Raw genomic sequence first — 27500 nt, 5'->3', positions numbered from 1 at the left:
CTCCTAAAGAGCTTCCTCTTTTGAACGAATCTTTCCTAGACTAAATTCCAGCCCCAGGCGGTTCATGGAGTGAAATTTGCAGACTAAGTTTGGCGTGAGCTTTAAATAGTTCAAAGGAATTCCTCCTAAATTCATTATCTTTTGAGAATTAACGGGGTCAAAGGTCTCCTTAATAATTACATTCCCTAGAGGTATTGCATCGGAAATTTATTCCAGGGAACCTTGTTCCCTTACCGTGATATAGATCTTTTAGAGCCATTTATCATTCACAGTTACACAGCAATACACATTTTTGTATACATATTTTCACGTAGCTTTATTATCAAGTCTTGCATGAATTCCTTCTAATTTCTAAAACTCATCTGTATTTCTTCAGACGTTCTATTAACTGAAATAATTTTTGAAAACATTAATCTGGGTTGACGTGGTTTTCAAAGAAAAACTGAAATTTATTCGCGTATACACTCATTAATGTATTAAGAATCAAGCTTGTGCTTTTATGATTATTATTTGTGCAACCCCAGTCAAAAACGAACGTGGGAAGTATTTTTATAATTATTGTGATGAATTTGACTTCACAATAACTTTAATTATACAAGTGACTTATCGTCGTCCCTTTTTGGAACTATATACAACAGCACATTTACGATTTCAACACGTACTTTAAATAATACTGAACCAGATGTTTAAACGTATGAATAGTGCTGAGAAAAAGATAGTTTGGAGTTGGACATGACACAAAGGATCATCATGTATTCAAAACCGAAGCTGGTGTCAGTTATGTAAAGCAGAAGGCTACCGCACACAGTCTGCCTTTAAGGCATCCATATTATTGATGTAGTCTGATTTACGATGTTAAAAAAATTGACAGCTAACTTAAGTCAAAGGTAGAGTACGGAGCCTCTTTACGAAACTATCTATTGTGAAAACAGTATTTCTCCATGTTATCAAACAATCCTTTAGAAGAAAATTTGCATGACGTCAAAACAAAGAAACGCAGACACAAAGAAGGAAATATAAATAAAGATCAAAGGAAGAAAAATCAATAGAAGTGTCTCTCTCTCTCTCTCTCTCTAGCTCAGATTAATATCCAGAATAACCCATCACTATGTTAATTATATCCTCACGCTACATCTTATAGCATTATGACAACAGTAAGGGTATCTCCTGATCAACGTCCAGATTGATGACTCTCTTCGAGTGAAGTGAAAAAGCATATAATTTATCATTATACTTCTAACACAACATTGCATTTCCTACTAGTACGAGATACCTAAATTTTACCTTTTCTTCCTGATCTTTGATACATTCCATGCCCAGAAGAAACTTCTGGTTTAGATTGGATTAAATCTTGCACTACCTTACGTAGCATTTTATAGGTAGGAATAAACTAAATCAGATATTTCAGGACCAACGCACTAAGCTACTTTTCGTAAGCGAATGTATTAGTAAAAGTATTCCAACACGTAGAAAATTTATATAGCTTCTGCTATTATTGAATTCAATCCTTCTTTATAACAACCTTTTCATATATACATTTTTACTCGACTTTGTGAAACAGGCCTTATGAATGACGTAATTATACCTGGGACACGTGCAGCTTTTTTGTTGTAATGATATTCTCGTTTAATCTTCATTTTAGTATTCGAAAACCCCTTTTATAAGAATATTGCATCACAGATAAATGTGCCGATGTTAATCTAACACCTTGCATGCTCACTAGTTTATTTCATATTTCTAAACTTTAGGAATAACTGTGAATTTTAGCGGTTTCTTCATAAGCTCTTGATTCAAACACCATCTTCCTTATTCCTAACATAAACTACTGTGATTTTTTGCTATTTCTATAACCTTTTCTTTTTCCAAATCGAATAATTACAGATCTCATTCATTCTTTAAAAACATTTTCTCCGTCCACACATACTAGACACAGTAGCCCTCACTCACTTCTGCACCTTAAGCCTTTGTAAGCTTACCTTACTAGTGCCCTCCCATACATTAACCTTAGTTGCTCTTCTATATTATCAAGTATAATTTCCGCAAGGGCTCTCAAATTAATTTTCAAAAACTCTCCAGTCTCGCTTCATTCAACTCCGTCTCTCTTCTACCAATCAAATTCGGCAAATCTTCAAACCAATAAATCGATGGCCTACTTTCTCATCAGAGAGAATCTTAGCTTCTATTTCCTTTTTCCTGAGATGCAACACTTTAGAGCAACTGAATTTCCCTAGAATGATTATTGAAATTCGGTTCTATTTTATTTGTTTTCCTTTTTTGCCTCAATTTCTGTGTAACCATCCTGTCCATTCACTTGTATGCCTTGTTTATACATACACGCATGTACGCGTGCGAGCACATAACACACATGCGCAAGCGCAATTAAGTTAAAAAAAATTTTATTGAAAGGGCACTGTACTTAAGGCCAAATAACCAATATCAGATTGAAAGAAAACGTCTTAGGAAGGCTGCCAATACCAGCGTCACATATCCTTCCACACCACTGGTGCAAAATAAAACTGGGAAAGGTCTTTTTTTTCTTTTTTTCTTTACTGTATGCTTCCAATCAAAAAGGAGGAAAGAAAAAGATCTCGGGAATCATTTCCACCAACACAGAAGACCTAGACATTTATTGCTTCCTATTTCTCATAATATTTTGTTAATGGGTTTCGTATTGTCAAAGGGAAGTTTAGATTTAATTCCGGTAGTCAGAAATGTTCGGTTTTAAGCAGCAAATAATGTTTCATATGAAATCCTCGAAATAGATAGTTAAATAATCAAACCATATGAATTGTGTAATATAATCAGACCTTCTGAATAGTACAAAATAGTCAGACCCTCTGAATGGTGCGAAATAATAAGGCACTATGAATTGTGCAAAATAATCAGACCCTTTGAATAGTGCAAAATGATCTAACCCTCTGAATGTTGTAAAAAATTAGACCCTCTAAATAGTGCAAATAATCAGGCTCTTTGAATAGCACAAAATAATCAGATCTGAATAGTGCAAAATAATCAGACCCTCTGAATGGTGCAAATAATCAGACCCTCTGAATGGTACAAATAATCAGACCATCTGAATGGTGCAAAATAATCACACCTCCTGGACAGTGCAAAAATAAACAAACCCTCTGAATGATGCTAAACGATCAGACCCTCTGAGAGGCGCAATACTAAAGTGGAGACGTTTTAAAAAATTTAATATATAATACGTTCGCATTTGTTCATTCGTTTGTAATGCGCACAGAGGAAAAATAATAATACTAAAAGTATATTTTGGTTCAGAGCTTTAAGCTAATAATGCAGTAGCATGAAATTATTTAAAGAATAAATGTGTAAATTGAGTGTCCAGATGTTTGTAGGAACGAACTAATTGTTATCTTCGATCCCCTGAAGTTCACACAAAAGAATGAAAATTCCAAAGGTGATTTTCTATGGCAAAATGCGAAGACTAGGATTTTCCCTCCTTCTCCCTTCTCAAGCTCTCGCGTTCAAAGGATATTAGGACCTTTCCTTTCTCCTGAATAACAGCCCAGAAATGTACAATCTTTACTCCAACTTATCGTTCCCTATTTTTGGCTACTGACCAAACATTTCAAAATAGTTTAATTCATCCTTTGTTTACACTAGATTTTTTAACTTTTATATGTTTCTCTAATATTTAAGTACTACCTACACTACATATCTTTCAGATGGAATTAATCTCATTAGCTTCAGTCTTTTTCTTTCCATTCACATCTAAAATCCAAACTTCACTTCATGATGGAGAGTAAATTCGAAGATCCTTTAACAGCATAGGTAACTTGACTTCTTTAAATACCCAAAGCTTTTCACTCCAGTTACCCCTCGTTTTACATTAGATATAACTTCGAAGTATCTGCAAATCAACCTTTTCCATTCTTCCATCCAGGTTAATACTAAACATTCCATCTTTATATTTTCTGCTGGAAATTATAACCTTCATTTTGTTTTCCTACACTTGCTACTGTACCCTCTTTCTTTAAGATTATTTGTCTACTAATTTCTTCAGTTTCACTTCCCTATCCCAGTCTACACTAAATCACCACCAAGCATCAGCCACTCCATACTTCATTCTCTACTTTATCTTAGCCCAGAGTTGCTTCTACATCTACTGTATATCATTAACCCATCCACGCATTCTACCAACGTTCTGATTCATTCATAAAAACTTTTAATTATAAAGATGAGGTATCTGATGTATTCTCCATAAGGCAGGTTAGGAAATGGGATTCTTTTTGTTGCGGAAAAGTTACTCCACTTTCCTCATGTCTAGTGACCGAATTGTAGAATCTTTTGAGTTTCAAAACCGGAGAGAGAAGTGATCGCAGAGTCGAGAAGGAATTCCAAAAGAACTCATCTATTCTTCCATTCGAATAATCTCGCATTCTATTTGTGCTACCCGAGTGATCGATTTTAGATTTTTCGGGTCAGTATGCACTTTTAAACTATATTTATTTAAGGGAATGCGTACAAATTCTTATCAGAACGTGAATGTATGTTTGCTGAAAATTGTTTGCATAAGGTACTAACAATCATGACTCGTCTAACTACAGTAGAGAGAGAGAGAAAGAAAGAGAGAGAGAGGGAGAAATATACTTGATTTGTTAGTGTCGACAGTGCATGTCACTAGCTTAATGCTATTTGTGCTTAACGGGAAAGATGAACCTAGAAAATGCATCATTTTCTAAAATTATTACTGATACTGACTGTGGAGACATCACAATTCTCCATCCACAAGACATCACATCTATGCAGTTGTATAATTTGTATGTGACAGAAGAAACTTATTGCAATATAGAACACAACGGCTCCACAATATCCGTTTTCTTAGTCTCCAGCAGCTCTCTAAAGGGTCAAAAGGAAAATGCGAAATACTGGTTCACTCGTCCCAATCACATCAGTAAGAAAGCCAGCCCAACTGTATGGGGAGAGATGGCTCTACTTTTAGATTTTCTAAATGTCCCATATGGCCACTTTAACTCCCTTATGTTTATATGCCTAATCCTAAATAAATATTACTGATTTTTATCATTCTTCTTACAATATATATATATATATATATTATATATATATATATATATATATATATATATATATATATATATATATATACTATATATCTATATATCTATATATCTATATATCTATATATATCTATATATCTATATATATATATATATATATATATATATATATATATATATAGTATATTTTATATATATATATATATATTATATATATAATATATATATATATATATATATATTCAGGAAATCGCAGGCAACCACATCAGAAGGAAACCACATTTATTGAGACGTTTCGCACATACAATGTGCATCTTCAGTCAGTTGAGATAAAAACACATACATATTAACATTCAATAAGAGCAGGATTCTTAATATAGTAAAAAAATACAAGACTAAAATTAACTTAAAATTAACAAAAGGGACTCAAAATTGACAAGTAAAATGAAAAAGTAAAAAGTACAAATAAAAAACAAATACTAAGGCGCAACCAACCGTTAGCTGAGAAGGAAGGAGGTAGAATGACTAGACTTGGGCAAGAAGTTAAAACGTTGACTATGCCAGATAAAGCGGAGAAGATGAAACTCCACTATTCAACGAGGGAACATGACGTTTAATATATAATGACTCTAGAGTGGTTAGGTAATCAGAGTCTTTAACTGAGCCTAAAATAGAGAAGTGTTGTTTCTTAACCTCTATCTTGCAATTGATTGCATGATTTTTTATGTTTGAGTGCTCAGGCCTACTTAATTTTTGACCCGTCCTAAAACCCAAGCCCATGTGACTGCAGTATCTCTTCTGCGGTAGCCTCCTAGTCGACCCGACGTAAATTCCGGAACATCACGGGCACGTATTTTTGTATACCACGCTAGATCGCATGAACTGCTGCAGACGATCTTTGAAGCAGAAAAAAGTACCTATTTTGCTTGGGTTGTTAGATATGAGTTTTATCTTTAGACATGGAATATCATTTTCAATAATTCTAGTAAGGTGTTGTGAAAATTTGCTGTTGTATATATATGGTATGGAGGCATACATTAGTTTCTTTGGTACATCTATCATTGGAATGGGTGGTTTAAAATGCAGAGATATAAGTTTTTTAACAATATTAAAAAATACATCCTTAGGGTGCGAGTTTCGTTGGAGGATATTAGATAAAAAATCAATGTCTTTATGAAAGATATATCAGTTTGATGAATACGTTATTGCTCTAGGAACCAGAATGGAGATGACATTAAGCTTAAAACTCTTTTGACAAGAGCTATAAAATTATTAGGAAGTCCCGTATATGTTTTCGAGTTCCACAGTAAAATTAATGTTAGGGTGGTTCAAATTAAAAAACTGTAAAAATTGTGAAGCTTACCATTCGTATCTAAAAAGGGCAAAGGTATCGTCCACATACCTTCTGTAGAACAATGGCTTAAGAGAATCAGGACAAGAATTCAAAAATTCTTGTTCAAGACTAAAAACTTACCATATATTGCGATAATGGGCAAGGGAGAAGCCATAAAAAAAAGCCACATCCACCTCAACCTGAGAATATAATTTATTGTTAAAAACAAAAGCTGAGGTCTTGAACGGCAAGTTCTTAAAAATTGCTTAAAAGAAGCTTATTAAAACCATGAAATAAAAATTCTTTCATCTAATATGTTTTCATTTTTTGGTTCCCTTAAAAATCTGTTAATTTTATCTTCACGTTTATAAATATTTAAAATGTTAGGCTCTCCTAGAAGTTTAAATTTAGTGTTATCGGAGAGAATTTCTTCAATTTCAGTTGTATATGCAGTTTTGTTTAAGATTGCAGCACCTTTTCCCTTGTCTGGATTACAAATAACTAGATCATCTCTTTTTCTAAGAGCGAGTAATAATTCCAGGTCATCTTTTCTAAAGAACGGAGTCCACGACACCTTCAGTTGAGAATAGGTCTTATGGGCCAATGAGGAAATTTTCTCTTGTAAATTGCTAACATTTATTATTTTGACATTCAAGGTTTGTATGAGACGTTGAAACAACACTTCCAACGGATAAAAGAATCTGGCATAGTCAGGTCTATAAGAAGGTAAACAAAATTCAAGCCAAAACGAAAGTAAAAATTCTTCTCTCTTAGACAGCACATAGTTAGAAAAATTAAAAATATATAATTACATCTTTGGTTAAAAACAGGAGTAGCAACTCCCAAGCTCTGCAATTTCCTTTGGTGGCGCTGGTGAACATTATCTATAAAATCATTTATATGTTTATTAAAATATTTCTGGAAAATAATTCGGTGTTTGTGTCTGTATGTATATGAGCTACACAAAGACAGAAAATGGTCGATATCTTAAATAACCCAAATTTATTCATTATCGCACTGACACCAAAAACATGGAACTCGTCTCACTTGATGTCAAAAACAATTAATTCTCCTCCATTGGTATGTAAATGAGATCATTAAAAGAACTCCCGTAAGAGTAGGCAATGTCGATGAGCTCTTAGCGGTTAAATGATCAAAGAATACCGCCATTGCAGCAATTTATGCTGACAAGGACGTCAAAACAATTTGTTTCCGGTGAAGAAGTATGAAGGTGAGTCTGCTGTGCACATCATCAAATACGAAAAAAAAAGGTTAAAGGTTTAGCGTCACGGCGGGGGAAGGGGGTTGGGGGTGGGGGAGAGGTTTTGTGGTGAGAGGTAACGAGTCACCTGGGAAGATTGCTAATGATGAATCCAGATTTAAAACAAATCTCAACGAACTGGCTGTCATCAAATGATTTTAAGGTCTGCTTTAGGGGAAGAGCCCGTGCTGGCATAAGGCAAGCTTATTCTAGAACAAGGTCATTAAGAGATGAGGTACCTCTAGATCAAATGAGGGAATAATGGAAAAGGATCATCCTCCAAAACGATTATGAATACGCTTTATTCTCATTGTGGCACCATTGCTTAATGAACTGTGTCATTTTAGACTTGAAATGTCAGTCATAGTTTAAAATTAAACCAGTCACTTACCCATCCACATATTTTAAGGGGGTATACGGCGTCAGGATTTTGTTAAGGCGTTTTGCCAAATCGTAGGTCGGTGCAGGTGTCTGGAGTTTATATCGGTATGACAACGTTACGACTGTCTAAGAGGATCTCCTGTCACGCCCAGAACGGTGCCATAAAACACCACGCCCTCACCGCCCACCAACAGCACGTCGTGCGTGAGGATATCGTAAAAAACACAAAGATAATTGGAAGAGCCCCCGATCAGCGACGCCTACGCCTCCTTGAGGCTTTATTCATCCTTGAACAAAAAACCTTCCTTAATACGACACAGGAACCCTTCCTGCTGCCCACCTGTGTAAGGAAGACCCAGCCCCCCCCTCCAGACGAGAACACCAGCGCCCAGGACGGGACCAATATCGAAGAGGTTGGTAGAAATACCAATACCAGGAGTGACGTCACCACAGTCGCAGCCAATGAAAACCCGGCTCCAGGTGACGCAACACACCTGAGAAGATCAACGCGCCTCGGGAATTTCCGACGCCTGGCCGCCAGCCAATGAAAAGTCGTGCACCCTCCGGGTCCTGCAGGAGCATCCGTGAGCGCCCGCACGACCATGATATATAGCGAAGGACTCACCACTAAGATTTACGGGCTGCTCTGTGAGCAAGAGCCCGTGCTGGCACAAGGCCAGCTTAATCTTAAACAACAACAACCACTAAGATTCAGTCCTCCAGCAACCATCGCTGTGACCATGCCCTGGCAGATCTGGGCGAAACGTCAGAGAGAGAGAGAGAGAGAGAGAGAGAGAGAGAGAGAGAGAGAGAGGGAGAGAAACTTGTAGCAGCAATATATGTATATAGCAGCAATAAAGACAATTCAATATGACTACACTGGATTTGACGATCCCCTTTGGCACGTTGCTTGACAGTTTCAGCAACATTGAGAAATCCTTAATAAGGAAAATAGAGAAGACTCTATACAAAATTAATGGAGCTGATGCAGCAATCCTTTTCAACAAGACATGTTTGAGAGAGGGTCTACTCCCAAGATATTATTATTATTATTATTATTATTATTATTATTATTATTATTATTATTATTATTATTATTATTATTATTATTATTCTTATTATGAAAGATATTGCTGCATCAGCTGCATTCAACTTGTATGTAGTCTTCTCTATTTTTCTAATGATAGCTTTCTCTCTGCTATTACAACTGGCGAGTATTGCGCCAATATTACTCATCAGGAGCAGTCAATTCCAGGAATAATTGTCACAAATTTATTTATTTGTTACAGTAAATGAACAAATAGGTCAAAATATAAGTTAATATATTGGCCAACTGTAACAAATAAATAAATTTTTGACAATTATCCCTGGAATTGACTGCTCCTGATGAGTAATATCGGCGCAATACTCGCCAGTTGTAATAGCAGAGAGAAAGCTATTGTTAGAAAAATAGAGAAGACTATTTACAAGTTGAATGCAGCTGATGGAGCAATATCTTTCAATTAGACTTGTTTGAAAGAGGGTCTCCTTCCAATATATTATTATTATTATTATTATTATTATATTATTATTATTTATTTATTTACCACGACACACACACACAACACACACACACACACATATATATAAATATTTATATCTATATATATATTACTTTATTATAATATATATATTATATATATATATATGATATATAGTATATAATATATCTATTAATTTAACATTTATTATATATGATATTATATATGTATATATATATATATATAGTAATATATCATTTAATCATTCTCAACAGAATGATTAAATGAAATGTTAAACCCAAAGTCCAAATAACTCAGTTAACCCTCAGTAATTAATCTAACACCAACATTAATTTAGCCATAACACTAGGCAAAGTCAACATAGTAATTAAGTCAGTACACCATTTCTCCAATGAACAATCCCCACTCTTCTCCAGAAACCTTTCCCCTCTTCCAGAATTGCCTGTTAGAAGAAAGGAGGACACTCTGGTAAGTACAAGATCATAATCATAGATCATATAAATAGAATATCTCTGAAATAAATACTCAAATACAATCCAGCCACACTTTGCCCAAAGTAAATTAAAGGCTTACCTATTTCAGCACAGTTGTACTGTCACTTAACAAAAACACTGTTTGCAGAAGCCATCCAGGCCCTGCCTTCTCTCTGTTATAGTCTCTCTTTCATGATAAGCCTACATTTCATTATGTAGGGGGAAAAGCGCACACATACGTACGAACCGACACTAAATGTTCACGATGTTCATGCCCCACAAACTGCTTGAGACCAGTTTCAAAGTCACTTCTACCTCAAGCTCTCATAGCGACAGGACGAGGCACTGATTTGTTAATACAGCACTCTTGATCACACCACCTCAAAGAAAGATGCGTTAGCATTCCTAAGCTGTCACTCGAACACTCTGTCTCCAGGTAAGTTAAATTGCTGATTCTAAACATTCTAAGAAACGTCTTGGCACATCACATCATATATTATTTAAAACATATCTTAGGAAATCCCCCTCTTTATGTTGCATATATATATATATATATATATATATATATATATATATATTATATATATGTATGTATATATATATATATGTATGTATATATATATATATATTATATATATATATATATATATATATATATATATATATATATATATATATATATATATATATATTTGAATGTATACATAATGGCACTACATCTTTTTTTCTGGATATTTGTGTTCCGGAAATTGCCGAGTTTTTACCCTTTCTCAGCAGTTATGCTAAACAGAGAGTTTATAGTTTTGGGCTGTAACATTCAGTTATTTTACTGGAGAATTGGAGATAACATTTTGGGTCATTTGATATTTTTTTTTAGAGATATTCCATACTTTAGGCCTATGGTACAGAGAGCTATGTTTAGTTCAATTATTTTTGCAGCTATTTTTGTTGCAAATTGAAACCTTTGTGAGGGGAGACATGTGGCAATATTTTTGAGTGTGTCAGCTAGATACTTTGAGTGCATTTTTGGGGGATGGAGTTACATTTTTGATTATCCTGCTTGGAGATATAAAATTTTTTTGGAGACTTGTTTTTATTCTATTTGTGGTTATTGGTGAAATAAAGGGGAATATGGTGTTATGGGGGAATATTGGTGTAATGGAGGGAATTATCTATATTGCCTGGGTGGTATTATTATTAATATGGTGATTTATTTTTGTGACATTACTGCGTTGCAGTCTTATGAGTCCTTATGGAGATGTTGTGTTTTTATATTCACCAGTGGGTTATTTTTTTGGTGGCATATAATTACTGAATTGAGTTTACTGTAGTTTATATCCCAAATAGGTGATAATTTGTGCTTATGTGGTGTCAGTATATAATTTTTTTGGAGAATCATGAGTTTTCTGAAGTTGCAAGTCTGACAAGAGATTTCTATACTGCAGTTTGAGCAACTGACGTGTTCACAGGTGGATTTTTTGCAGATAATGCCGTGATGAGTCTGGTTACTGACTGTTTTCCTTCAGTGTTGATTTCTCAGAGTTTTGCACAATTCTGAGAGTTGTTGATTTTGGCATTTCACGGAGATGTATCGATGAAATTGTTGCAATAGCAAATTCCGTAATGATACATATTGCATTCATGAGGGAGACGCTGGGTTATGTGTATTATATATAATGTGTGATGGGGAAAGTTCACGTATTATTATTGTTATTATCATCTTTTTTTTTCTTTTTTTCTTTTTTTTCTTTTCCTACGAGATTTGTCGTAATTCTGGTTAAGCTTTAAATAGCGTATCCATTTTAGAAGGGAGATGTGATTTGTCGGGGTTTGTGAATTACATGAATGGTTGTTTGACATTATATTTCATGGAGATTAATTATATAAGCAGTAAAAAGGGTTTTGCTGTTAAGCAGTAAAGAGTTCTTACTGATTTTGTGGGTTGCTGAAATATCAGAGCCTGAGAGAATATTTCTGGTAATAATCAGGGGCTGGGTTTGTTACGTGTTCTTTTTTCTTGGGCTCGTTACTTTTTTTTTTTTCTTGTGAGAGTTTGTGAGTTTGAAATGTGATGACAGAGGTCCGTAGAGTTTCTGTGAGTTCTGGGTGAGTGTGTGTGCTAATGTGTGGATTTGGCGAGCCTTTTTTTTTTATATATTATTGGAGAATTAAGTTGGAGAATTTAGTATTTTCTTTGCAGGGTCATGATAGTGACTTATGATTTAGCGATCCTATAGAGTTCCTTCACGAGTTGTAGTTAGAAATTAGTTCAGTGGCCATATTAATGGGGTTAATGGGAAGAAGTTCAGTTAAGATTTTTGGGGGGAATTTTTGAGGTCATTATTTGGCAGAAGTATGTCTAGGGTTAATTCTTCTTTAATTGGCCGATGACAAGACTAACATACTGCAACACCATAAACATCGTTCCCCAATGCTAGCAAGACGCCCTTCAGCGATTGCAGAGATGTTGCTGATGTTTGCCATATACAAGAATTTCTACGAGTCTACAGGGTTCTACAGTCCTTTTGGACTATGGGAGTTGCCAGTTATCCTCTACGGGGAGACGTTTCGCCTTTCTACAGCGTATTTCACGTGTCTGTACAGTTGCATACCAATCACATACACGGGAGCATAAGAAAGTTCAAGATGAAGAAATGTTTTTCTACAATCAGTTGTTATTATAGCCCATATGCAAGCTGTTCGAGATAATGTGTGATTGACATTATACTGCCAGAGACGTGCAGTTATCATAGCGCTTTATGAGCCGGCCAAAGTGTTTTTTATATGTATGAGCTATTTTGTGTGAGCTGTGGCTAGGCTGGTGCTAGCCTAGAGGTGGCCGAGCTATCTGTAACATAAGAGGGGGATTTGTTATGATATGTTTTAAATAATATATGATATGATGTGCTATGATGTTTCTTAGAATGTAGAGAATCAGCAATTTAACTTCCCTGGAGACAGAGTGTTCGAGTGATGGTTTAGGAATGCTAATGCATCTTTCTTTGAGGTGGTGTGATCAAGAGTGCTGTCTTAACAAATCAGTGCTTCATCCTGTCGCTATGAGAGCTTGATGTAGAGGTGACTTTGAAACTGGTCTGAAGGAGTTTGTGGGGCGTGAACATCGTGAACATTTAGTGGGTTTGTACGTTTGTGTGCGCTTTTCCCCCTACATAATGAAATGTAGGCTTATCATGAAGGAGAGACTACTACAGAGAGAAGGCAGGGCCTGGATGGCTTCTGCAAACAGTGTTTTTGTTAAGTGATAGTCAACTGTGCTGAAATGGGTAAGCCTTTAATTTATTTTGGCCAAAGTGTGGCTGGATTGTATTTGAATATTTATTTCAGAGATATTCTGTATGTATGGTCTTTGATTATGATCTTGTACTTACCAGAGTGTTCTCCTGTCTTCTAACAGGCGATTCTGGAAGAGGGGAAAGGTTTCTGGAGAAGAGTGGGGATTGTTCGTTGGAGAAATTGTGTACTGACTTAATTACTATGTTGACTATGCCTAGTGATATGGCTAAAGTAAGGTTGGTGTTAGATTAGTTACCGAGGGTTATCCGAGTTATTTGCACTTTGGGTTTAACATTTTATTTAATCATTCTGTTAAGAATCTGAGTTATTTAGTTAACACTTTGCTTTTAAATAAATGCATATTTTATGTAATTCATGACTCTGATGTGGTGACCTTAGATAATGGAGGGGAGAGGTAAATCAAGAGAGAGAGAGAGAGAGAGAGAATGTGTTACCAATTACCAGTTGCCTGCCACTCTTGGTCCATCGCTAACAAAATGATAACGAGATTGACCATCTCGTTATTATATATATAATATATATTATATATAATATATATATATATATATATGTATATATATATATATATATATACATATATATATATATATATTATATATATATATATATATATATATATATATATATATATATATATAGATACACTTCCCTTGTTACTCAAGTTCCCTATTTCTCCTATCTGCAAGCTTGACGATATAATGGGAAAGACCAATAATTCTGATATATTAATAGGTATGTATGAACATATATAATAAGTTTTTTTACCAAATTATTATTCTTGGGGATTGTATCATCGTATAGTAATGGAATAGAATGTCAACTCTTTCTGTCAACGCTGCATAAAATAAAAACTTTGTGACTAGCTCAATTATACTGTAACCGTGAGACCTTAAATTACTTTTTTCCCGCTCGTGGAATGATAAACCGACAAATAGATAAGCAGGCATATAGAGAAAGAAAATTGAAAGAAAAATTCCCAACATAGAGTTGAATTTACTTTTTATTTGATGACTGACATGTTGATGGAAGCATCTCTGCAACTGCCTCGGCACACAATTTTCTGGAAGGATATTGCATACGACTGGACCGAAGCCCTTTGTGCTATCTCCTCTTCTTCGGAACAAGTGGCAGTTTTTGAGATTTATCACAACGTAGGAGGCTGAGTGAAAGAGAAAATAGAAAGGAGATAAAACTGAGGAAACCGGAGGTCACTTGATTTACTTCCGAAAATAAAAGGGTTACGTTTTTATCCCGGTGGTGATAAATCCCCGGTCTGTCTTATTTGACCAAAGGAGCTAATGACTGATATGGAATTCATTTATCCTTTTATATGGAAGAAGAAAAAGAAGAAGAAGCAAAAGAAGAAGAAGAAGAAGAAGAATAAGAAGAAGAAGAAGAAAGTAAACCCTCTTTAAGCATGTTCCGTTAAACAAAATGGCAGCATCAATCGTATTGACATTATCTTAAGAGCTCTATGTACTTCCTTCAATACTCTTTTTTCATTGCCAAGACTAGGCAGAAGATGTTCATATTATGTGTAAGAGAAATTGAACAAAAGCTGAAGGTTCCACAATTTCATTCTGCATGTCACAAGAAGGAAGTGAAATGCGGATATTTTGTAGCGGGGATGCATCATTCCAAGCGATAAACGCTACGGAGGTGTCTTTCCGCGTTTCACTTTCTCTTCAATCCAGAGTGAAATTACTGAGCCTTCAGCTTCTGCAACATTCCTTTCACCCGTTACATGAATATTGGCCAACCTTTATCTAACATTATTATTATTATTATTATTATTATTATTATTATTATTATTATTATTATTATTATTATTATTATTATTATTATTATTATTATTATTAATCAGAAAAAGTTGACATATTAAAATAATATATAAGACTTTAAGCGATAGCCTATATTCCTTTAAAATTTTTCTCTGGACTAGCACACAACAAATAAAAACGGCAAAAGAATATTAATCCGAGCCCTATGTCCTCACTGTAGACGCGTACGCATGACAATAACACGTTCAGTTCAGGTCGGCCGATTAGTGAAGTTTGGAAAAAGTAGCTACCAATAGTTCTTAGACTGGAAAATAAATGTGGCTGGTGGTATGCTAGCTTTCATCCCAAATGCATTTGCAGAGTTGAATAAGGATGTCTCCTTCTACCCTTCTTTTAGCACAGGACCCTTTGAGAATCTGGTGAAAGCTATGAACCCCCTCTAGAGAAGAATGTTGACCAAATCAACAGAGCATTTTCATGCAATGTACTGTTTTTATGGCATTAAATGTATGTTGCTTATCATAATAAAGTTCAATCGGTGGTTTAGAAAAATGGCTTTATAACAGTTTTATTTACTTGTGCCAAATCTCGTTTTAAATATCAATAATGATATTCGTTATCTGGTAAGCTGTTCGATATTTTAAAATCGACTCATTTTGAGAAACAAATTCATTTATAATACTTGACCAGTCTTAACCTGCCTTGCTTGCAAGCAATTGGCACAATCATGCAAAGAATCGAAACCTCTCTCTCTCTCTCTCTCTCTCTCTCTCTCTCTCTCTCTCTCTCTCTCTCTCTCTCTCTCTCTCTCTCTCGATATAATCTCTTCCATCAACTATCGACTCAAGCCTTATGGATAAAGTTTTTAATTAAATACCAACGTGATTGCTCATTTAATCCATTTTTCAACCACATATTAGCGTTGATTTTTAGAGATGATATTTGAAGAATTTCGAATATCCTGGGAGATTAACTTCTCCCATTTGACAGCCACTTTTCTTCGTGTTTCGTAGACGTCCCCTGATCAAATAGATATTCAAAACTTGGTCCCATATATTTTTTTTTGAAGTGTATAATAAATTTATATTATTAATCCTGTTCATTTCAGAAAAGATAATTTTCGGGTATTAGACAGTTACACAAAATATCCCTCCACAATTACCTTTTATAATTTCCTACCAATTTTCTTTCGTAATTATTATTAATTTATGGAAAATATACGAATGTGTAGATAGCATTTTTGTTTGACGAAGGGCGTATTCGTCACGTTACAGCAAGTACTAACAGATTAGGCTGCTATATTGGGGATGCAAATTGGATTTTAGTTCAAAGTCATCTCCTAAAACTACTAGATCAGCATTCTCCAGTATTTATCAAAATCACAAAATTCTCTCTTTTTCTTTCTAAAGAACATCCGGATTACTAATCTGAATCTATCAATCTTTTGCCATAAAGTTTTCCGATTTTATTCATTTATTTTGCTTCCTCTTTTCCTCTCCTCGTGATATTGTTAAAAGTATATTTTTTTTCTCTCCATATTCTCAAAATACTGTCTATAATCTTGGAAGCTGATAGCTTTAACTTGGCTTACATTACCTAGTTCCCCCTAACAACGCAAACAGCATTTTAATTATTCCAGCTCATCTACTATAAACTATTCGGATATTTAACTATACTGACTTTATTTTTCTAGATGATAGTATAATCTATCTATGCCAAAGAATGTTTGTCACTAGTCACTGATAAGAACAACTGAAGAAGAGAACAGCTAAGTCCCTAAACCACTTATATATTAGATTTCCTTTAATTTTTTTGTAGCAATTCCCACCACGTAGTAGAAGAGTCGAGTCATTTGGCTCTTTATAAATTAAATTATTTCAAATATCCTCCATTAACCGCTCTTGAATTCCTTATTGTCATCAATATCGGTCTTTTATGTAATCTCCGGTGTCAAACAAACATCTTTCTGATAAATTCATCTACCTCATGATCGTTTAACTTTCAAATTTGCCCAAGGCTTCTTTCATATCTAATTAAATCTTAATTTCTAATCCTCTGCTTTACTTGCTTTAACTTGATGGTATTTTTAATGAACATTTTTTTATCTTTTTATTGTTCTTAACTTTAAATCCCTGAGCCTGTGTTCTCTCATGTAATCTCATGTGATGCATTCTTATTTAGCATCGTTATCAAAGACCCCATTGAACGTACATACATTTATCTATACAGCTGTGTTTGGAAATATCTCCTTTAGAGCATATATTTGGAAATTATAACCTACCTCATGTTCAGTTAGATGACATCCGTAACTGGGAATTGGTCATTTTCATTCCACCAAAATTAAATTGAATGAAATTTTTATTCATCGTTACTTTATAACGGAGGATATGAACATGAGCGGGTCTAAAATACAGAAGCTAGGTAAAAGACTAGTAATTCAATAGTTATAATCACTATCAACACATATGGGAAAAAATTTGTTCGTTTCCAAAGTAGTTCCATCTCTTTATAGATAAAATATGGTACGAAACAGACCATTAAAATCAGCCGAATAATAGTAATAAAATTAAAACAATTAAACAAATTACCTCGAAAATTTTAACACCTCCTTTTGATCTGCGAGTTTTATTCAGAAGGTTCCTGGCAATTAGCACCACTATTAAAGGATAATTTGTTGGATGAAAAATAACTATGCTCAAACTAAATCCTAAAAGTAATTTTGATTTATTTGTTTTATCAGTTCATTATAACAATGCCAAACACATGTTTCAGATATTTGATTTTATGAAATTTAAGCTGTCAAGCCGAGCACTGTCATTCAGAGTTTAAGACTGAATAAGGGAGCTTGAGTGGCTGGACAAAGATAACAGAGACCCAAAAAATAAAGGAGATTAAGAACAGTAAAGATGGAACTAGGAGATAACCCAACAGTTGCATTAAAAAGTATTAGTAGTAAGAGAGCTGAATAGCAGGACTGAAGAAAATAAGCAGGAATAGAGGTAAAGACAAGGACTAAAAATTGGGTCAAAAGGACACTGTAGACACCTTAAAGTAAATCATACAGTTCACCACATGAGATGCATTCAGAGAATCCCCACTACGGGGCTTCTCAGTTATTTTGGAAGTAAAATGCTCTTAGATGGTTCTCCACTTAATAGAATATATCCATCATCTGTCGGAAAATTTAATTCTGATTCCTTGTTCTCCACGTTTATGCCGCCATTTATTCTTACCTCCTTGGATTTATTTCTCGTTATCCTTAAGCGTAATTTCTTTCTTCTTTTGTCTGTTTCCAAACATTCTGAGTATGAACCGAGACGCAAAGTCCCTCTTCGCCTGTAATTGCAAATCTCATCAAGTTCTAAATCATGCTTCTCAGTTAGTTTGCAAGGAGATGTCATCCCGTGAGAGATGTCGAAATACGCAAACAATGCATCGAATTTACGTGTTTATGGAAGGGGGAAAGGAAGGAAATGTGCAGCTTTTAATGCAGGCTTTCAAGATGATTTTCAAGTTAAATACGATTCTCTCTCTCTCTCTCTCTCTCTCTCTCTTTCTCTCTCTCTCTCTCTCTCTTCAGATTAATCAAGTAGACCTAAAACCTCTTTCACTAAGCTATCTACACGGTACACAAGCATAATTCCATTTAAGACCAATGCTGACTATTAGAATTCCAAACCAATCGTAACACTGAAATCGGATTTCCAAAAGACCTGATTGAATGAATGTGTAAATAACGGTTGTCAACAAAGAATGAACACGTCCGCTGTTGACTGCTTGAATATATTGTTGCAGTATTAATTATCGTGGAACATGCAAATCGCTGTCTAGTCAGCTAAGTGATAATGCATGAAAAAGAATGTCCGTGAATTTTTCGTTCATCACTCTATACTCCAAAATATTAAAAAACGTCAAATTTTGTAAAACCACACACGAAATATTAAGAAATTATTAGGAAAATGTCATATATTTCAATAGGATAGCTATCACAGTAACCTCTACGGAAAGTTACAGTGGAAAATATAAAGAACAAGAAAGATTCCTGCTGTCTCTATTGAGTTCAAAGTTCTCTGCAAGACATAAGTGGCGCGAGGAAATCATTTCTCTGCTATGCATGCTAATGCACATACCCGCAGTCTCCTCATAAAGAGAGGCCCTCGACACGCATTCATATTTTTGGTGTTTGCTCCTGTAAATATCAAAAGGACATGACAGCTAAGCGTGTATGTTTTTGTGTACAAATAATTTTTATTTACGTCCCAAAATTTCTTTAATATGAAATAAATTAACGCAGTTAATTTAGTTCTCATATTTTTCTTACCTAAGCTCGAGCAGTCTCGTTTGTTAACCCCCCCCCCCCCCACAAAACCCGCATCCCATTCCAGTTTTTTTGTATATAAATTATCAGTCATTCTGACGAGTTAATCTCCTGAAACCACGACTTGCTCAGAGAGAAAAGTCTCATAGCTATTCCGAGGAATAACATAAATTATCTAAATATTCAGATAAGGCGATACGAAGTCTTCATCAAAACCGAGTCCCTAGTACAATGAGAAAAAAGTGCAAACGAACTCAATTTCATTCCTGTCCTACTAAAAACTTAGATTAGATCCGGTAATGTTGTATAAGCACTTAGGGAGAACCTTCCCTTTGTCACTTAATGAGAGTTCTACGCCGGAGTTTCAAGTTGATAAAGAAAACCAAAATCCTATCACTAGATTTCCACTTTCATTTCTGATTCTTGTGCCTCCCAGGGAAAGATGTTTTCTACCATTAACAATGCAGACTGTAAACAAAGTTGCTAAAATCCTTTGTACTCCAAAACAAAAATAAAAGTTCCCTTATGTAACCAATGATATTTTAGCTAACGTAAAAAATCTACTGTGATAACAACGGCTGATATTTTTCTGCATGACTGGATAAATAGAAAAAAAAGAAGCAAAGTGCTCTCTCTAGAAACCTACAGAAAAATATGATGTTACAATATGAATTGTTCTTTATAATTTCTCTAATGGCCGTTTACAGTTTCTCTTTACTGGCCGCTGCTTTTATTCTTCTTTTTTGCTCCTAATTCTATATTTTTTTAAGCTTTCTCCACCACTTCAACTGTATCTTATCTTCTCACAGATGTCGTTCTCTTGCCGCTCTAACGCCATATAAGTGTGCTTATCATTTTTCAAGAAAACCTAAGAGACCTGTGAGTATGAAAGCTTCCTTTTATAGAACTTTAAATTATACATCAGGGGTGTCCTAAATTTGAACTTATTGCTATACTTGTGTAATCAGGACTAACCCTGTTAAGTTTTACATTGGTATAAGTGTCCTTATCATTCCTCTAAAATGATAAGTAGAAATATCTCTCTCTCTCTCTCTCTCTCTCTCTCTCTCTCTCTCTCTCTCTCTCTCTCTCTCTCTCTCTACCAACGTGCGTTTTAGAATGGAGAAGTAATACGTAGGCATTATATCATTAATGATACAGGGAGTTACCAATTCTCCGCGACAGAGGGGGAGAAATATATTTGATATTTATCTTATGCAACATAACGGCAAAAGAAGAAACCTTTGGTGGTTAGGTATTCGAAAAGGAACCCCTAATTAGAATATAGACTGCACAAATAAATCATCTATGTCGTCCATGCATATTCAAGCTTAGTAACATGAAATGTTGACTGGTAGTGAACCAGTAAATGCCAAGAGGAACTTCGAAGATAATCACGTCCTATCCACTACCGAAGTATTCCTTACTTCACCAGTAAGGATGCGAGCCGTTTTCGCAAAGTGCAATAGGTCATTCGTCTTGCACATAATCGTGCTTTCCTGTCAGTCTCCCCAAGGCTACTTTATGAGATGGATGGATTCTCGTTTCCATAATAGTGCTGGCTTTGTGATGTCCATAACCTATGACTGGTATAATTTATCGGTAATGTTGCTTATAAATATGTCAGATTTGCGGTACTTATACCATTTTTAACGCCAGTTTATTATGAAATCGTTGTTTGTATATTGTTGTTTAACTATTTTTGCTAATTTGATTGCATTAGCTTTTTATATATTTGTGTGTGTTTGTGTGGGTGGGTGGTGGGTGGGGGGAGGGCTGGTATGGGAACGTGACCCAGTTTAACTATTATTATTACTAAATCGTTGTTTGTGTGTTATTGTTTAACTATTTGCTAATTTATTGCATTAGCTATATATATATATATATATATATATATATATATATATATATATATATATATATATATATATATATATATATATATATATAAGTCATATCACATTACAGTGATTCATATACATACATCGAGCTACAATGTACTTTTACCTACCCCACCACCGCGAGAGGTGGTGGGGTAGGTAAAAGCTTCCACTGACGTCCTGGATTTTGTATGGCTTTCTCGGGTTCGCGCCTGGGACCAGGCAAATCTATTATCGTGTAAAAAATTCCCCTTCGGTTAAGCATATATGAAAATATATTAATTCCGAGGTAGAACGAATTAGATATTAAAGGACATTGTAGCTCGATGTATATATATATATATATATATATATATATATATATATATATATATATATATATATATATATATATATATATATATATATAATATATATATATATATATATATAATATATATTATATATGTATAGTATATATATATATATATTCTATATATATATATATGTGTGTGTGTGTGTGTGTGCGTGTGTGTGTGTGTGTGCGTGTGTATGTGTGTGTGTGCTGTGTGTGTGTGTGTGTGTGTGTGGGTGGGTGGGTTTGGTGACTGGTATGGAGACGTGACACAGACAGTTTAAGTATTACTTTTAGTAAATCGTCAAATGTTATCCTTATTACTTGTGTGATTATGCTAATTATCTAGTTTACCTTGGGTAAGGCTGAGTATATTTGGATGTACCAAAGGTACCATTCTGGACGTTGCCTCCCATTTGAGAAATGGTGTCCAATATGGGAACCCTTCGCATCCACTAAGACGTTATTAATCACAGCAATAACAAGGAAGGGAGGAGCCATAACTAGATTTCCATCACATTTCTATAAACACGATGATAATCGTAACCAGTTAACTTAGATCTAAGCGACAAAAAATATTCTTCCATCTTGCCCTAGGCGTAGAATAACTGTGGATATAATGTGTATAACTGGTTTTAAGTACAATGTATTCTTTATACATATGAAAACAAATATCCAAAAGATTATTTAGACGAACAAATTGTATCAGGAAATATTATAATTTCTGGCGTGAGACGATTCTTTAATCGTTTGAGATAGGATTAAATCAAATTTATAAACTAAACACTACACATTTTTTGGAAGGATATATATAACAACAAATATAAAACAGCAAAAGTCTTTCTAACGATCAATCACCTCAAGTTTCAATTTACATGATTTGAATTCATGTTCCTTTATCGAAATGCAGGTTTTGTTGCATCAGAGTGACTTCCCCTCTAAGGCTGCGCAACTTCAATCCTAACTTCGATGAGGAATGCTGAATCATAAAAAGTTTATTTAGCTTAAATTTTCCGCAAGTTGGCCAATGCATGTCATTGATCATATATGAGTCGTAATAGAGGTCACGAAGAATATGTGAATATATATATATGTGTATCTACATATATATATATATATATATATATATATATATATATATATATATATATATATATATATATATATATATATATAAACGGGGATTTTGGAAATTGAATTCCAAACTTCTTGCAATGGAGAATGTTATCCATCCGTGAAGTGGGGGCGGGGCATGATGTGGGGCCAAAGCTTCCTTAAGAAAAATTTGATTTCAATATTATGAGATGCTTATATATTTCACTGAATTCAGGCAGGTCTCTTAATATGACTTTTCAATAATAACATTCCTTTTTTTAAATCTTTAATTTTTAGAATATTTTTTGCCTGAACTGTCACCTTTGTTTAAATAGATATTTTACGTTATCATAACTACATTAATCACGATATCAGTAAGCTTTTTTTTTCACTTAAATGTCCATTGCTCCAGATATATTTATTTTTATTCATTATAAAATAATGACGCAAGAGATCATATTTTCTGCTTTGCCTATCGTTCGTTACTGACAATTTTTCTCTTTAATAATCATTTCTTTGATATAATTATCCATTTATGATAAATACGTACGTTATCTTAGTTTTTGTAAATAATAAGAAAAACTGGAGCGTCCTGATACTATTTCTGCTTCTAAAGTCATTTATCCGTATTTTTCTGTAATTTATTGTATTCATTATTATGTGGATATTTTCCTATGATGTTTATCTATATCTTTAAGGAATTAGATCATGAATTGAAGTTTAGGATAGCGGAAGGTTGCATATCTCAAATTGTTAAGATATTTTTAACGTGAATTTGCCCAACTGAGCAAAATTCACGATGAATTGTTGCTATCTTCCATGAGGCAGGAGGGGGATTCTCAACTTTAATCATTCCGAGAGTTTCGTTTATTTTCACTCCGAATGACCATGAGAATAGCCTCATTTTTCACCCACTGATATTAAAAATGAAAACGAAACATTAACCTTTTTTTTACTTGCAACCTCCTGATAATCTTTGGATGAGGGAATCTTTTTATTTTTTTTATTTTTTGGTGTGGATAATACATTTAAAATAATTGATGCTATATCGATTCGTGATTAATAACGCAGTCATTTTATACCTGCTTTATTTGTTCATCTCTGATTGCTGCATAAATGAGTGATTTCATATATAGATGAAGCGAATATTTATTCATTGCAGTAGAATTATGCATGTATAAGATAAGATTATTTGTATATTGAGCTACATTAACGCTTTTTGTTATTGACATGAAATTATTTTCATCATAGTCTTTTGCAAGGGATTCATTTATTGATGACAGTCATCTTGGAAGTGGGATCATCCAGTTAGTAAAAACCATATTATCAATAATATAATCCACCAAGAAAAAATGAAGGTATTAGATTCATTTCATTCCATATTGAATGCAAACATCATATTATTGGAAGAGAAATGGTACATTATTTTTCAGAAGAATCCTGGATTGGATGAGGATCTTGGATTTTTCTTCATATCACTTATTTAGACCTTTTCTGAATCTGTAAGACTACGTGGAACTGGAAAAATGTGACAGGGGGGGCGCATTAAAAGGTTGAGGCATATGCTCTATGAGTTCTTAAAATACATTTTTGCTATTTGTTTTTTTCATACTGAAAGACTGGAGAGACCGTTCAGGAACGTTAAATATTTCATAGACTGCTGTAAATTCCTTTTTCGTTTACCTTGGACTGGTTGTATAAAATGAATAGTTATTTAGAATAATAATTTTTTTTTATATATTCCATAACAGCAATTTCCTACCTGCAATGTATTGGGAGATAGTCAGGCCGCGTGCCATTAAACAGCGAGAGAGAGAGAGAGAGAGAGAGGGGGGGTGAGTTTGAGAGAGAGAGAGGGGGGGGGGGGGGGGGGGGGGGTGCTGCATACAAGAACGAGAAAATCATATAGCGCAGTTGATTACAGAAAAGGCACCCTTATTTTCAGCATCTGAAATCGAGAGCGAAGTTCAGTTGCAGTGTCTCGACTGTTTTACAAATTGTAAAAATCCTACACTAATAACAATTTTACATGAGAAGAGGAAAAAGTTGGCGCTCTCCTTTTATATGTCTCTTTATTGTAGTCATATAGATATCTAAGAATATTTAGTATGTAAAAGGTAATACATTTACTAAAACTGAAAAATATATAATTTATACACAAAATTATATAATTCGAGCAGTTCGATTGGTCATTGGTGTTGCTAAGATATTACAGTGGAAAAAGTTCATAACACGATATTTGGATCCTCAGTTATGATTCGCTCCATTGGGTTTTAAGGGCACTTTTAACTTTTTATCAAAATTTACACTAACAAGGCGTGATCCGACCTGCAGCTTACTCGGAGCGCGTGCTAAAACCCACGGTCAAATAGCGCTGTTTCACCAACGAAAATAAAAATAAATACTCTATATTTTATTGGAAATAATTGTTCTCTATTGTTTAACATGCACATTCTTTATTTTTTTTTTTACATTTTCATTCTAATAAATAGATCATAAATATATTATCCTAAAATTCGTGTATCTTTAACTCAACGTGAAACACCTTTTTCAAACCTTTTAAGGTTTTCCATAGGGCTTTCCTACCCTCCCAACAAGAACAATCAACAAAGTAGTTTGTAGGCTTACTCCCCGAGTAAGCGAGAAAAGGGTTCATAGTTTATCCTTATTAATAACATATAATATACATATAACACAGACAAAGAAGGTCCGAAGCTCCCTTCCCCTCCAGCAGCGTTCATCTCTCGAGAAGTGTTTGAACATTCGTTGAATGTCAACATGGGAATTGTAGGAAAATGCTGATAGACACATGTATGTCCTCAGCCTTTTAGGTTGATTAAATGGAGAGAGAGAGAGAGAGAGAGAGAGAGAGAGAGAGAGAGAGAGAGAGAGAGAGAGAGATAAAAAAACTATTGTTCTTGTACAGGCAAACAAAATATGGAATCAAACAAAGGTGGGTGGCATATCATTATAAAGGCTCGACGAACTGCTAATGCACTGTGTGTAAATATAAGTATCACTGAAAGCTCTGGGTTATGCTTGCAAAAGCTGCTCATCCTCGATTCTGCAATTAGAAAGTGAACATAGCAGCAACAATATTCTTGCCGGTACTAGTCAAATGTAGGTTTACCAAATCTAGTTAAAACCGGTATTAGTCAAATGTAAGTTCACCAAATTGAGTTAAAAGCCTTATAAGACCTACCAGATAAAACATGTATTATTCTAACAGCTAATATTAAGTAATGATGAATAACGTCATAAGAAATGTTAAACTAGAGACAGTTGAGAAAACGTGTTTCCAAAAGGACTTTCTTAAAGAGGAAAGGTTTGAAAATAAGGAAAGTATTTTGAGATTTTCTAATGCATTTGCTGCTTTCACGATAAGCAGCTTTAAAACTAGATCAGTGAACACGTTTTTTATTCATAAAAGGGAGAAAAAGAATTCCCTGATGAAATTGCAACTCATAATTTTATTAATTGTATTACAACCTTCCAATTATATCTCTTGTAAAAAAATATGTTTAATTGCCTTTCTTATTTGGAAGAATAGTGCTCGTAATTTTTATTTCACCCCCTTTCTGTTATGTACAGATATAGTTACTGCTATTGACAAAATATGTGCAGTGTCTTTTGCAAGAAAAAGATGTGACCAAAATTTCATCATAGACTCACTAAAGAAATCACAACAAACCAGTCTCCGCAAAGAATTTAAATTCTGTCACTATTGTTTTCGTGGTCATTAATTTCCCCATTAAAACACGTCGAGTTGCTCATTGGCTCACAGAGAGACCATTGTTTTAGTTTTACATCATATTTCTCCACAGTAATTTAAAAGCAGAATTTCGTACTAGGAAGCCTAAAATGCAAACAGGTGATCAAAGATATTCAAATAGTAAAGATTAAAACATTACGATTCAGTCATCCCAGAAATCACTTATTCCGAGAGCTAAAAAGGAAACGTTATGAAGACGATGAAATCTTAACAGGACGCAATCCGCACTTTGAAAGTTTGGTTTATTGCCTGGTTGGATAAAGTCATATTTTTCTATCAGGGTAATAATTACTTTGGAAATGGAAGCCGAAAAGAATACGGCCTTAAAATGATGAAAAAAGACTAACATTCCGCAAATTCTTTTAAGGATGCTGACAACAAAAGGTGTTTCCGTTTCTTCTCAGAGGAGTGATGTTTTTTAGGTCTTCCTTTTTCCGAATCAACTCGAAGTAATTTCATGCTACAGAGCTACATAATCCTCGATATTTAAGAAATGAAGTATACTGATCTGACGAAGATTCGCTTGTGAGTTTATCGCAAAACTAGCGTTCCAGTAACGGTATCACTGCCCATGACAATAATATTATAACGCTATAACACACAAAGACGTGCATGCACAATCAAACACCTTTATATATATATATATATATATATATATATATATATATATATATATATATATATATATATATATATATATATATATATATATGTGTGTGTGTGTGTGTGTGTAAATGTAAAAATATAAATAGATATGTATATGATATATATTATTATATATATACCTATATATATATATATAGTATACTAATATATATTAATATATATATATATAACTATTATATATATATTAATATATATATATCGTACTATATACTATATATATATATTAAATATATATAATATAATTATATATATATAGATATAGATATATATATATATATATATATATATATATATATATATATATATAT

This window comes from Macrobrachium nipponense, chromosome 2 (genome assembly GCF_015104395.2).
Source record: "Macrobrachium nipponense isolate FS-2020 chromosome 2, ASM1510439v2, whole genome shotgun sequence".
NCBI classification, from domain to species: Eukaryota; Metazoa; Arthropoda; class Malacostraca; order Decapoda; family Palaemonidae; genus Macrobrachium; species Macrobrachium nipponense.
This window is presented reverse-complemented; position numbering follows the sequence as displayed.